This window comes from Papio anubis, chromosome 18, assembly GCF_008728515.1.
Source record: "Papio anubis isolate 15944 chromosome 18, Panubis1.0, whole genome shotgun sequence".
In the NCBI taxonomy this organism is placed as follows: Eukaryota; Metazoa; Chordata; class Mammalia; order Primates; family Cercopithecidae; genus Papio; species Papio anubis.
The window spans coordinates 49,101,229-49,114,140 of NC_044993.1; the positions used below are offsets into that span (position 1 = coordinate 49,101,229).

Sequence of the window (12,912 nt, forward strand, 5' to 3'; positions counted from 1 at the left end):
ACTCTGTAGGAAACCACCAAACCCCTTTCCAAAGCAGTTGCAAAGTGTGAGGGTTCAAATTACACCACATCCTTCATCATTCCCTTCTCCCAACCTATCCTCAGGCAGCCACTGGTCTGCTTTCTGTTCCTATAGACAAATTTTCATTCTGTAGAATTCTCAGGAATTGAATCATACCCTGTGTACTCTTTTTGTCTGGCTTCTTACACTCAGAATAATTTTGGGATTCACTCATACTTAATAGTGAGAGGTGAAGCCAACTGGGCTTCTGGGTGGGGTGGGGACTTGGAGAACTTTTTTATCTAGCTAAAGGTTTGTAAATGCACCAATCAGCACTCTGTAAAAACGTACCAATCAGCGCTCTGTGTCTAGCTAAAGGTCTGTAAACGCACCAATCAGCACTCTGTAAAAACGGACCACTCTAAGCGCTCTGTAAAATGGACCAATCAGCGATCTGTAAAATGGACCGATCAGCAAGACATGGGTGGGGCCAAATAAGGGAATAAAAGCTGGCCACCCCGCCCAAGGGCGGCAACCTGCTGGAGTTCCCTTCCATGGTGGGGAAGGTTAGTTCTTTGGTTCTTCACAATAAATCTTGCTGCTGCTCACTCTTTGGGTCTACACTATGTTTATGAGCTGTAACACTCACTGTGAAGGTCTGTGGCTTCACTCCTGAAGTCAGTGAGACCACGAACCCACCAGGAGGAGCAAACAACTCCAGATAAGCCACCTTTAAGAGCTGTAACACTCCCTGTGAAGGTCTGCTGCTTCACTCCTGAAGTCAAGCGAGACCATGAACCCACTGGAAGGAAGAAACTCTGGACACATCTGAATATCTGAAGGAACAAACTCCAGACACACCATCTTTAAGAACTGTTAACACTCACCACAAGGGTCTGAGACTTCATTCTTGAAGTCAGAGAGACCAAGAACCCACCAGAAGGAACCAATTCTGGACTCAATAGTTACCAATATTTTGTTCCTTTTCGTTGCTGAGTAGTACACCATTGTGTGGATATGCCACAGTTTGTTCATTCTCCTGTTGATGGACATTTTCATTATTTCCAGTCTTTGCCTATTATAAGTAGTGTTTCTATATGCTTTTATTTAGAAGTAATTGTGCAGTCATATGCTTTCATTTTTCTTGGATAAGTACCTAGAAGAATAGCTGGGCCATGTGGTATTACATGTACATGATTAACTTTTTAAGAAACTGCCATATTGTTTTCCAGAGAGGTTATGCAATGTTATATTTCCACCAGCAGTGTGTAAGAGCTGTTTACTGTCTTTATCAATATTTGGCATGACTTATCTTTAACTTTAGGCATTCTGGTGGGTACATGATATTATCTTGTTATTCTTTGAATTTGAATTTTCCCAGGGTTAATGATGTTGTGTAACTTTTAATGTGCTTATTTGCCATCTATTTATCTTTTTGTGTAAAGTGCCTGCTGAAAACTTTTGTTTTTTTAAAAATTTAGGGCATCTGCCTTCTTGTTATTGAGTTGTTAGAATTTCTTACATTTTTAAGATATAAACCATTTGATAGATATATGTTTTATAAATATTTTCTACCAATCTGTGAATTGCCTCTTTATTTTTGTAATAATATCTTTTGAAGAGCAAATGTTTTACTTTATGATGAAGTCCAATTTGTCAATTTTTAAAAACATGTGCAGTTTTAGATTTTGCATTTTAGGTCTGTAGTCCATTTTGATTCATTTTTGTGTGGCATGGGATATGAGTCAAGGTTCACTTTTTTGCATCTGGATATCCAGTTGTTTCAGAAACTTTTATTGAAAAGGCTATCATGTTTCATTGAACTGTTTGCACACCATTTTTGAAAATCAGCTGATCATAAATGAATGGCTTTAGTTGTATACTATATCCTGTCCCATTGATTTATTGTGATTCACTGGTTTTTATTAATCTCATATTGTCTTAATTATCATAATCTTATTTTTATTTGCTCCTTTTAATTTTTTTTTCTATGGCTTTTTTGGATATATATACCCAGTGGGTATTGCTGGATCATATGGTGACTCTACATTTAATTTTCTGAGGAAACACCACACTGTTTTCCATAAGGACTGTACTAATTTACATTAGCACCAGCGGTACGTAGGAATTCCCTTTTCTCCACATACTTACCAGCATTTGTTATTTTCGTGTTTGGTAATAGCCATTTGAACTTTTGGGGATAAGATGATATCTCATTGTAGTTTTGATTTGGATTCCCCTGATAATTAGTAATGATGAGCATTTTTTTATATATCTATTGGCCATTTGCATGTCTTCTTTTGAGGACTGTCTATTCAGGTTTTTGCCCATTTTTAAGTTGGATTATTTGTGGTTTTTCGTTATTGAGAGTTTTGAGTTCCTTACATAGTCCAGGCATTAACCTCTTGTCAGATGCATAATTTGGAAATAATTTCTCCCATTCTGTAGGTTGTTTCTTCACTCTGTTGATTGCTTCCTTTGCTTTGCAGAAGCCTTTTGATTTGATGTAATCCTATTTGTCAATTTTTGCTTTTGTTGCCTGTGCTTTTGAGGTCTTATTAAAAAAATCCTTGCCTGTTCCAATTTCATGAGTCATTTCCCCAGTGTTTTTTTTCCACTAGTTTCATAGTTTGGGGGTCTTACTTTAAGTCTTTGGCCAATTTAAAGTTGAGCTTTGTATATGATGAGAGATAGAGATCTAGTTTCATTCCTTCATATGTAAACATCCAGTTTTCTCAGCATCATTTATTGAAGAGATTGTCCTTTCTCCAATGTCTGTTTTGAAGTCTTTATTGAAAATTAGTTACTGTAAATGCATGGATTTATTTCTGCATTCTGTATTCTATTCTATTGGTCTTTGGTTCTGTTCTTATGTGAGTACCGTGCTGTTTGGATTTGTATAGCTTTGTAGTATATTTTGAAGTTAGGTAGTATGATGCTCTTAGCTTTGTTCTTTTTGCTCAAGATGAATTGGGCTATCCAGGGTCTTTTGTATTTCCATATACATTTTAAGATTGCTTATTCTATTTCTTTGGAGAACATCATTGGTATTTTGATAGATGTAATTGAATCTCTTGATCATTTGGGGTGATATGGTCTTTTAACAAAACCCAAGATCATTTGGGGTGATATGGTCTTTTAACAAAAGCCAACTTATGAATACAGGATATCTTTTTATTTATATATGTCTTCTTCAATTTCTTTTACAGTGTTTTATAGTTTTAATTGGAGAGATCTTTCATCTCCTTGGTTAAGTTTATGCCCAGGTATTTTTTTTGGTAGCTTCTGTAAATGGAATTGCTTTCTTTATTCCTTTTTCAGGTAGTTTGCTACTGGCATATATCAATGGAAACACTACTGATGTTGTATGTTATTTTGGTATCCTGCAACTTTGCTAAATTCATTTATTACTTCTAAAAGTTTTTTGGTGGAGACTTTAGGGTGGTCTACATACATGACCATGTTGTTCAAAAACAGTGACAACTTAATTTCTTTCTTTCCAATTATTTGAATGATCTTTATTTCTTTCTCTTGCCTAATGACTCTGGCTAGAATGTTCAGTACTACATTTTTAAAAAGTGATAAAAGTAGACCCTCTTTGTCTTGTTCCAGATCTTAGTGAAAAAGCTTTCTATCTTTCCCCATTCAGTATTATGTTAACTGTGTGTCATATTGGCCTTTATTGTGTTGAAGTTCGTTTCTTCTACACCCAACTTGTGTCCTGCTTTTTATTATAAAGGGATATTGAATTTTACCAAATGCTTTTTCTGAATCTGTTGATATGATCATATGTTTTTGTCTTTGATTCTGTTAATGTGATGTACATATTTATTGATTTGCATATATTGAACTACCATTGCATACCTGGGATGAATCCCACTTGATTATGGTGAATGATTTTGTAAATGTGTTATTGAATTCAGTGTGCCAGTATTTTGTTGGGGATTTTTGCACCTAGGGGATATTGGCCTGTCGTTTTCTTTTATTGTTGTTGTGTTTTCATCTGATTTTGGAATCAAGGTAATGTGGGACTCATAAAATGAATTTGGTAGTATTCCTTTCTCTTCAGTTTTTTGGAAGAGTTAGAGAATAATTGATATAAGTTTTTGTAAAAAAATGTTTAATAGGGTGCATCCATGAAGTCATCAAGTCCTGGGCTCTTCTTTGATGGGAGAGCCTTTATTACTGCTTCACCTCATTACTCATTAGTGATCTATTCAGTTTTCTATTTCTTCATGATTCAATATTAATAGGTTGTGTATATCCAGAAATGTATACATTTCTTCTAGATTTTCTAATTTTGTGGTGTATAGTTGTTTAAAATATTCTTTTGTGATCCTTTGAATTTCTTATGTCTCCTTTTATATTTGATTGTATTTATTTGAGTCTTCTCTCTTTTGTCTTCATAAGTCTAGCTAAAGGTTTGTCTATTTTATCTTTTTAAAAACCCAACTCTGTTTTGTTGACCCTTTGCATTGATTTTTTAAAATCTTTATTTTGTGTATTTCTGCTTTGTTATTGCTTTCCTTCTACTAATTTGTGGTTTGATTTGTTCTTACTTTTCTAGTTCCTTGAGGTATTAAGTTGTTTCCTTGTTGTGATCATTCTACTTTTTTGATGTAGGCATTTTTGCTATAAACTTACTTCTTAGAGCTGCTTTTATTGTATCCCATAGGTTTGGTATGTCACATTTCTATTTTCATTTGTCTCAAGGAATTTTTTATTTCATGTTTAATTTCATCATTGGCCCATTTGTTTTTGTTTAATTTCCATGAATTAATAATTTCCAACATTCCTTATTATTAGTTTCTGGGTTATTCCATTGTAGTGAGGAAATATACTTATGATTTCTATTTTTAAAAACTTGTTGAGGCTTGTTTTATGACCTAACATATGGTAGGTTTATCCTGGAGAATGTTCCATTGCTGTTAAGATAATGTGCATTCTGCAGTTTTTAGATGGAATGTTCTATAAATTTTTGTTAGATCCATTTTTGCTACAGTGCAGCTTAACTCTGATGTTTTCTTTTCTGTCTGGATGATCAGCTCATTGTTGAAAGTAGGATGTTGAAGTTTCCTATTGTTATTGTAATAGTAGGAAATACAGTTAATATCTGCCTTTAGATCTATTAATATTTGCCTTACACATTTGGGTTCCTGGTGTTTAGTGCATATATATTTACAATTGATATATTCTCTTGCTGTATTGGCCCCTTTATCATTACATAATGACATTCTTTGTCTTTTTTTTTTTTAACCATTCTTGACTTAAAATCTATTTAATCTGATATAAGTACAGCTATTTCTGCTCTTTTTTGTTTCCATTTGCATGAAATATATTTTTCTATTTGTTCACTTTTAGTCTGTGTGTGTTATTATAGATGAAGTGAGTTTCTTTTAGACAGCATACAGTTGGATCTTGTTTTTTTTTAAATTCACTTAGCCACTCTGTGCCTTTTAGTTGGTGAATGTAATCCATTTATATCTGACAGAGCAGGAGCACTGTCATCTTGGACAAACACTGCCACTTTAAGTTCCAACTCCTTTTCTAGCCTCATGCATTTCAAAAAAAAATCACTTATTTTCTAACCACAAGCAGCCAGAAAAAGCAGGCAGTGAAACATAGATAAAACAGCTCAGGCATAGAGGGAGGTTGAGGGAACGTCTCTTGAGTAACTGCCAAACTTTACCCTCATACAATGGGCCCCAGTAAGACAGTGGGCCTTAATAAGCACATTCATTTCCCTTCAGGTGCACTAAAATAGGAAAGCTAAAAGCGGACTAGGGGGGTATGCCTGCAGCTGCAGAAAAATGTATAAAAACAAACACAAAACTCTCCCTCCCAAATAAGCATAACAAAAAAACACAAAAGCAGTCCAAGTTTCTAATAAACTCTCCCACCCTAAATCCTTAAAAACTCTTAGTCTTTCAGAAAAAAATTGTGCCTCTAACCTACCTTCGCCAAATGCCCCAATCAGGCTTGTTTTCTCTAAAATAAACCTGTCTTAACTGGCAAGCCAACTTTTGTGTTTCTTTCCTCTTTCTTTAATTTTTACAACAACCAGGTTATTATTGATAGGTAAGGGTTTGCTACTATCATTTTGTAACTTGTTTCCTGGTTGTTTTGTAGATCCTTTCTTCTTTTTTTCTCTCTTACTGTCTTCTTTTGTGGTTAAGTGATTAAGTAGTATGTTTTAACTCCATAGCAGCTGTAGTAGTGTACATTCCCACCAGCAGTGTAGAAGTGTATCAGTTCTAGGAGCTTTCTGGATGAGTACTTAGGGTTTTCAAGGTAAGCGATCACATCATAAGCAAACAGTGACAGTTTGACTTCCTCTTTACCAATTTGGATGCCTTTTATTTGTTTTTCTTGTCTGATTGCACTGGCTAGGACCTCCAGTACTAGAGGAGTGGTGGGAGTCGGCATCCTTGTCTTGTTCCAGTTCTCAAAGGAATGCTTTCAACTTTTCCACATTCAGTATTACGTGGGCTATGGGTTTATCATAGATGGCTTTTATTACATTAAGATATGTCCCTTGTATGCCGATTTTGCTGAGAATTTTAATCATAAAGGGATACTGAATTTTGTCTAATGCTTTTTCTGCATCTATTGAGATGATCATGTGATTTTTGTTTTTAATTCTGTTTATGTTGTGTATCACATTTATTGACTTCTGTATGTTAACCATTCCTGTATCCCTGGTATGAAACCCACTTTATCACAGTGGATTATCTTTTTAGTATGTTGTTGGATTCAGTTAGCTAGTATTTTGTTAAGGATTTTAGCATCTATGTTCATCAAGGATATCAGTCTGTAGTTTTCTTTTCTGGTCTGTAGTTTCTTTCCTGGTTTTGGTATTAGGGTGATGCTGGCTTCATAGGATGAATTAGGGAGGGTTCCTTCTTTCTCTATTTTGTGGAATAGTGTCAGAAGGATTGGTACAAATTCTTCTTTGAATGTCTGGTAGAATTATGTTGTGAATCTGTCTCGTCCTGGACTTCCTTTTGCTGGTAATTTTAAATTACCTTTTCAATCTTACTGCTTATTATTGGTCTGTTCAGGGTATTTTATTCTTCCTGATTTAAGCTAGGAGGGTTGTATTGTTTCAGGAGTTTATCCATCTCTTCAAGGTTTTCTAGTTTACGTGCATAAAAGTGTTCATAGTAGCCTTGAATAATCTTTTGTATTTCAGTGGTGTCAGTTGTAATATCTCCTGTTTCATTTCTTACGAGGTTATTTGGATTTTTTCTCTTCTTTTCTTGGTTAACCTTGCCAATGGTCTATTGATTTTATCTTTTCAAATAATCAGCTTTTCATTTTGTTTCTCTTTTGTATGTTTTTGGTTTCCATTTCATTTAGTTCTGCTCTGATCTTGGTTATTTCCTTTCCTCTGCTGGGTTTGGGTTTGATTTTTTTCTTGTTTCTCTAGGTCCTTGAGGTATGACCTTAGAGGGTCAGTTTGTGCTCTTTCAGTCTTTTTGATGTAGGCATTTAGGGCTATGAACTTTCCTCTTAGCACTGCCTTTGCTGTATCCCAGAAGTTTTGATAGGTTGTGTCATTCAGTTTGAAAAATGTTTAAATTCTCATCCTGATTGTGTTTTTGACCCAATTCTCATTCGGGAGCAGGTTATTTAATTTCCATTTATTTGCATCATTTTGAAGGTTCCTTTTGAAGTTGATTTCCAGTTTTATTTCACTGTGATCTGAGAGAATGCTTGATATAATTTCAATTTTCCTAAATTTATTGAGGCTCAGTTTATGGCCTATCATATGGTCTATCTTGGAGAAAGTTCCAGGTGTAGTTGAATAGAATGTGTATTCTGCAGTTGTTGGATGAAATGTTCTGTATATACCTGTTAAGTCCATTTGTTCCCAGGTATAGTATAATTCCACTGTTTCTTTGTTGACTTTCTGTCTTGATGACCTGTCTAGTACTGCCAGTGGAGTATTGAAGTTGCCCACTATTATTGTGCTGTTATCTATCTCATTGCTTGATCTGTTAGTAATCGTTTTATAAATTTGGGAGCTCCAGTGTTAGGTGCACATATGTTTAGGATTGTGATATTTTCCTGTTGAACAAGGCCTTTTACCATTACATAATGTCCCTCTTTATCTCTTTTAACAGCTATTGCTTTAACGTTTGTTTTGTCTGATGTAAGAACAGCTACCCCTGTTCACTTTTGGGGTTCATTTGCATGAAATGCCTTTTTTCCACCCCTTTACTTTATGTGAGTCCTTAATATGTTAGGTGAGTCTCCTGAAGGCAGCAGACGGTTGGTTGGTGAGTTCTTATCCATTCTGCGGTTCTGTATCTTTTAAGTGGAACATTTAGGCCATTTACACTTAATGTTAATATTTAAATGTGAAGTACTGCCACATTCATCATGCTTTTTGTTGCCTGTGTACTTTGGTTTTTTGTTCTTTGTTTTTGCTTTTTAACTTGTATTTTTGTTTTATAGGTCCTGTGTGATTTATGCTTTAAAGAGGCTCTGTTTTGATGTGTTTCCAGGATTTGTTTCAAGATTTAGAGCTCCATTTAGCAGTTCTTGTAGTGATGGCTTGGTAATGGAGAATTCTCTCAGCATTTGTTTGTCTGAAAATGACTGTATTTTTTTCTTCATATAAGATGCTTAGTTTCACTGGATACAAAATTCTTGGCTGATGATTGTTTTGTTTGAGGAGACTGAAGATAGGGCCCCAATCCCTTCTAACGTGCAGGGTTTCTGTTGAGAAATCTGCTGTTAATCTGAGAGGTTTTCCTTTACAGGTTACCAGGTGCTTCTGTCTCACAGCTCTTAAGATTCTTTGCTTCCTCTTAACTTTGGGTAACCTGATGACAATGTGGCCAGGCAAAGCTATTTTTGCAAGATGTTCTTTGTGCTTCTTGTATGTGGATGTCTAGGTCTCTAGCAAGGCTGGGGAAGTTTTCCTTGATTATTCCACCAAATATGTTTTCCAAGCTTTTAGAATTCTCTTCTTCAGGAACACCGATTTTTTTTTTCTTTTTGAGACAGAGCTTCCCTCTTGTCACCCAGGCTGAAGTGCAGTGGCACAATCTTGGCTCACTGCAACCTCCACCTCCCAGGTTCAAGCGATTCTCCTGCCTCAGTCTCTCAAGTAGCTGGAATTATAGGCATGCGCCACCACATCCAGCTAATTTTGTATTTTTAGTAGAGACAGAGTTTCTCCATGTTGGTCAGGCTGGTCTCAAACTCCCGACCTCGGGTGATTCACCTGCCTTGGCCTCCCAAAGTGCTGGGATTACAGGTGTGAGCCACCGCGCCTGGCTGGAACACCAATTATTCTTAAGTTTGGTTATTTAACATAATCCCAGACTTCTTTGAGGCTTTATTCATATTTTCTTATTCTTTTTTCTTTGTCTTTGTTGGATTGGGCTAATTTGAAGACCTTGTCTTCAAGCTCGAATTTCTTTCTTCCATTGTTCAATTCTATTGCTGAGACTTTCCAGAGCATTTCACATTTCTAAAAGTGTGTCCAATGTTTCCTGAATTTTTTATTGTTTTTTCTTTAAGCTATCTATTTCCTTGAATATTTTTCCCTTCCTTCTTGTGTCGTTTTTTGAAGTTTCCTTGCATTAGACTTGCTTTTCTCTGGTTCCTCTTTGATTAGCTTAATAACTAACCTCCTGAGTTCTTTTTCAGGTAAATCAGGGATTTCTTCTTGGTCTGGATCCATTGCTGGTGAGCTAATGTGATTTTCTGGGGGTGTTGAAGAGCCTTGTTTTGTCGTATTACCAGAGTTGCTTTTGTGGTTCCTTTTCATTTGGGTAGACTCTGTCGGAGGGAAGGTCTAGGGCTGAAGGCTGTTGTTCAGATTATTTTGTCCTACGTGTCATTCCTTTAATGAAGTACTCTCCCACTTTTCCTACGGATGTGGCTTCCTGTGAGTCTGAATGCAGTGATTGTTGTCTCTTCTGGGTCTAGCCATGTGGTGAGTCTACCCAGTTTTGGGCTGATACTGGGGGTTGTCTGCACAGAGTCCTGTGACGTGAACCGTCTATGGGACTCCCAGCCATGGAGACCAGTGCCTTTTCCAGTGGAGGTGGTGGGGTCGAGTGGGGGGGCCGGGATGCAATGGACTCCATGAGAGAGTTCTTAGCTTTGGTGGTTTAATGCTCTACTTTTGTGCTGGTTGGCCTCCAGCCAGGAGGTGGCACTTTCCAGAGAGCATCAGCTGTGGTAGTATAGAGGGGTCAGTGGTGGGCGGGGCCCTAAAGCTCCCAAGATTATATGCCCTTTATCTTAGACTACCAGGGTGGGTAGGGAAGGACCCTCAGGTGGGGGTGGGGCTGGGCATATCTGAGCTCAAACTCTCCTTGTACAGGTCTTGCTGTGGCTATTGTGGGGGATGGGGATGAGATTCCCAGGTCACTGGAGTTGTGTACTTAGGAGGATTATGGCTCCTGCTGAGTCATTCAGGTTGTCAGAGAAGTGGGGGAAAGCGAGCAGTCAAAGGCCTCACCCAGCTCCCACGCAAACCGAAGGGCCAGTCTCACTCCCACAGTACCACCCCTATAGCCCTGAGTCTGCGGAGAGCAATATGCATTTGAAAACCTGCCCCAGGCTACCCGCCTCCCAGCTGTGAAAGAAGAGGGCTTGGTTCTTTCCCTGCCGGTGGAGTCTGCACACTGGATTTGCGCCCTCCCCTGAGTTCTGGCCAGGAGGCTTCTTGCCTGGTTCAAACTGTTATAAAGCTCAGCTAGAGATTTCCTTCTCCCTGGGTAATTTCACTCCCTGGGTAATTTCACCCCCTGCTCCTCTTCCATTGAATCCCTGTGGTGCCAGGCAGGGATGGGCTGCTTGGGGACCCAGCGAGCTCCCAGAGCTTTTCTGCTGCTTCCTCTAACCCTGTATTTCGCTCAGCTCTCCAAATTCACTCAGCTCCCCGTAAAGTCAAAAACTTCTCCCGCAAACAGACCTTCAGCTTCTCCAGTGGGCGTGTGTGTTTGGGAGAGGAGGGCCTCCCTTTCCCAGTTCCGTGGTTGGGACACTCACAGTTTTGAGGGGTCTCCCAGGTCCTGCAGGAGCAGTCTGCTTCCGTTAGAGGGTCTATGGGTCCTCTTGGAGTTACTGATTTGACCTTGGAGACAATGCAAGCCCGCACATGCTGCTCTGTCTAGAGCTGCAATCTAGTCCTGCCTCCCATCCGCCATGATGATCTCAAAGTGACTTTTAACATAAGACAGAAGGGCAGAGGTAGGGTGCGGTTCATCCTGGAGGGACTTGTGTTGCCAGGACTGGAAATGGTGTGTATTAATTCTATCCCATCTCTTTGACCAGACCGAGTCTTATAGCCCAATTAACTTTAAAGAAGGCAGAGAAATACAGGAAAGCATGGGTAGTTGGTTAAAATGGACAATCTCTGACACGCTATGATCTCGATTTTTAGAAAATCAATCTGCATATCTATTTAGAAATTTATTTATGACCAATCCAACAATCTACCTATTCATCCGTCTATGTCTCCACCCATCTATTAATTTATCAGGCTGTATTTAAAGAGAATGAAAAAACACATCACTATGCTCGCAGTCCTGTTCCGACTTTTCTAAATTTATTACATTGTAGGTGCACTTATATAACAAGAAAAGAAAGATGTTCCATTTAATTTTAAAACGAGCAAGCCAACACACTTCAGTAATCTCCTTGATTGAGGGGGTGGCTAATTTGAATTAGCAACATCCTGAGTTATGGACTGTTTGCAAAGAGATGCAGCTTTATTACTTTTAACTACCATCTTGGACCTGCTTTAATGAATAGGTAGGAATGATTTATAATTAGCCTCGTAATTGTTTGTATCTAACCGAATACTTCTAACGTGGCTTGAAGCTTTCTTATGTGCTTCCTAATGTCAACTCAATTTTTCTTTTAGTATCACAACTTCTTGAATGAGTAGAATTCAAATTCATGAGCCTTCATTGTGAACAAATCAAAGTAAATGCACAAACTAATAGCAAAATGAAACTCTAGGTGACTGAGGGAGAGGTGTGAACCAACAGCAGGTATGTTTTAATGTCTAATAAGCATGATATCCCGAGATAAGCATAAGAATAACATGATTTTAACCACGTAGGAATTCACAGACATATTGTTTCTTCTAACCCATGTAAAACAAAGGGGTTAGACCCAAATACCTGTCCCAAAGCAGAGACTCAAGGACTCCTCTTATTTTCATTGTATCAATCCAGGAGAGCTTCCTGGAGGAAGCTCTGAATGTGTTTGACTATCTCTTCTGCCTCATCTTAGAGCACACCCTCTCTCAATTCTGCACTGCAGCCACAATGGCCTTCCTTGAGCTTTTTCTAATAAAGATACTGCCTGCCACCCCCAGGGCCTTTGCACATGCTTTTCACTGTGCCATCACTGGGCTTCTTTCTCCTTTTTCTCTACTTAACTCTTGCTTATATTTCAGATTTCAATTCAATTTCCCTGGCAGAACACCCTGTTTAGACCAAATTCCCATAGCATACCCTATATATCTCTCTTTCAAGTACCCATCACAGGAATAACTCTACAAATTTGTTATGATGTATTTTGATTGATGCCTATTTCCCGTGATTAAAATGTAAGCTTCATGAAAACAGAGTAACTTATCATTTTGTTCACCTTTCTTTCTCCAAGGATAAACACTGGGATTGGTGCAGTTCAGGCTCTCAATGAATATGTGGTGAATTCATGTTGACTGAGGATAAACAAAGGATTCAATGAGAAAACTATAGCACAGAGAGGTTAAGTACCTTGCCTAAGGTTTTGCAGCTCATGACTGCAACCTCCCCGCCTTCTCAGTTTTAGCTCATATGCTGACTTGTTTCAAGCAAAGATAACTGAGATACCTTATAGGGAATGATAGATCAGGGGAAGATGGGGAAACTGTGAGAGTTTAGAGGATGA

The 12,912-nt window shown here is 38.0% G+C and overlaps 1 long non-coding RNA gene across 7 annotated transcripts in view; it reads left to right on the top strand.

Moving 5' to 3' along the window:
• The window catches only part of LOC110742019, a 93,678-nt gene that overhangs the window by 21,390 nt on the left and 59,376 nt on the right, over positions 1-12,912 (top strand). For 6 of the 7 annotated variants that reach the window (XR_002519184.2, XR_002519185.2, XR_004179822.1 and 3 more), the window contains exon 3: positions 11,894-12,023. The exons of the other annotated variant lie outside the window; for it this stretch is intronic. This is a non-coding gene — a long non-coding RNA (uncharacterized LOC110742019). The remainder of the gene's footprint in view (positions 1-11,893; positions 12,024-12,912) is intronic. 7 annotated transcript variants of the gene reach the window in all.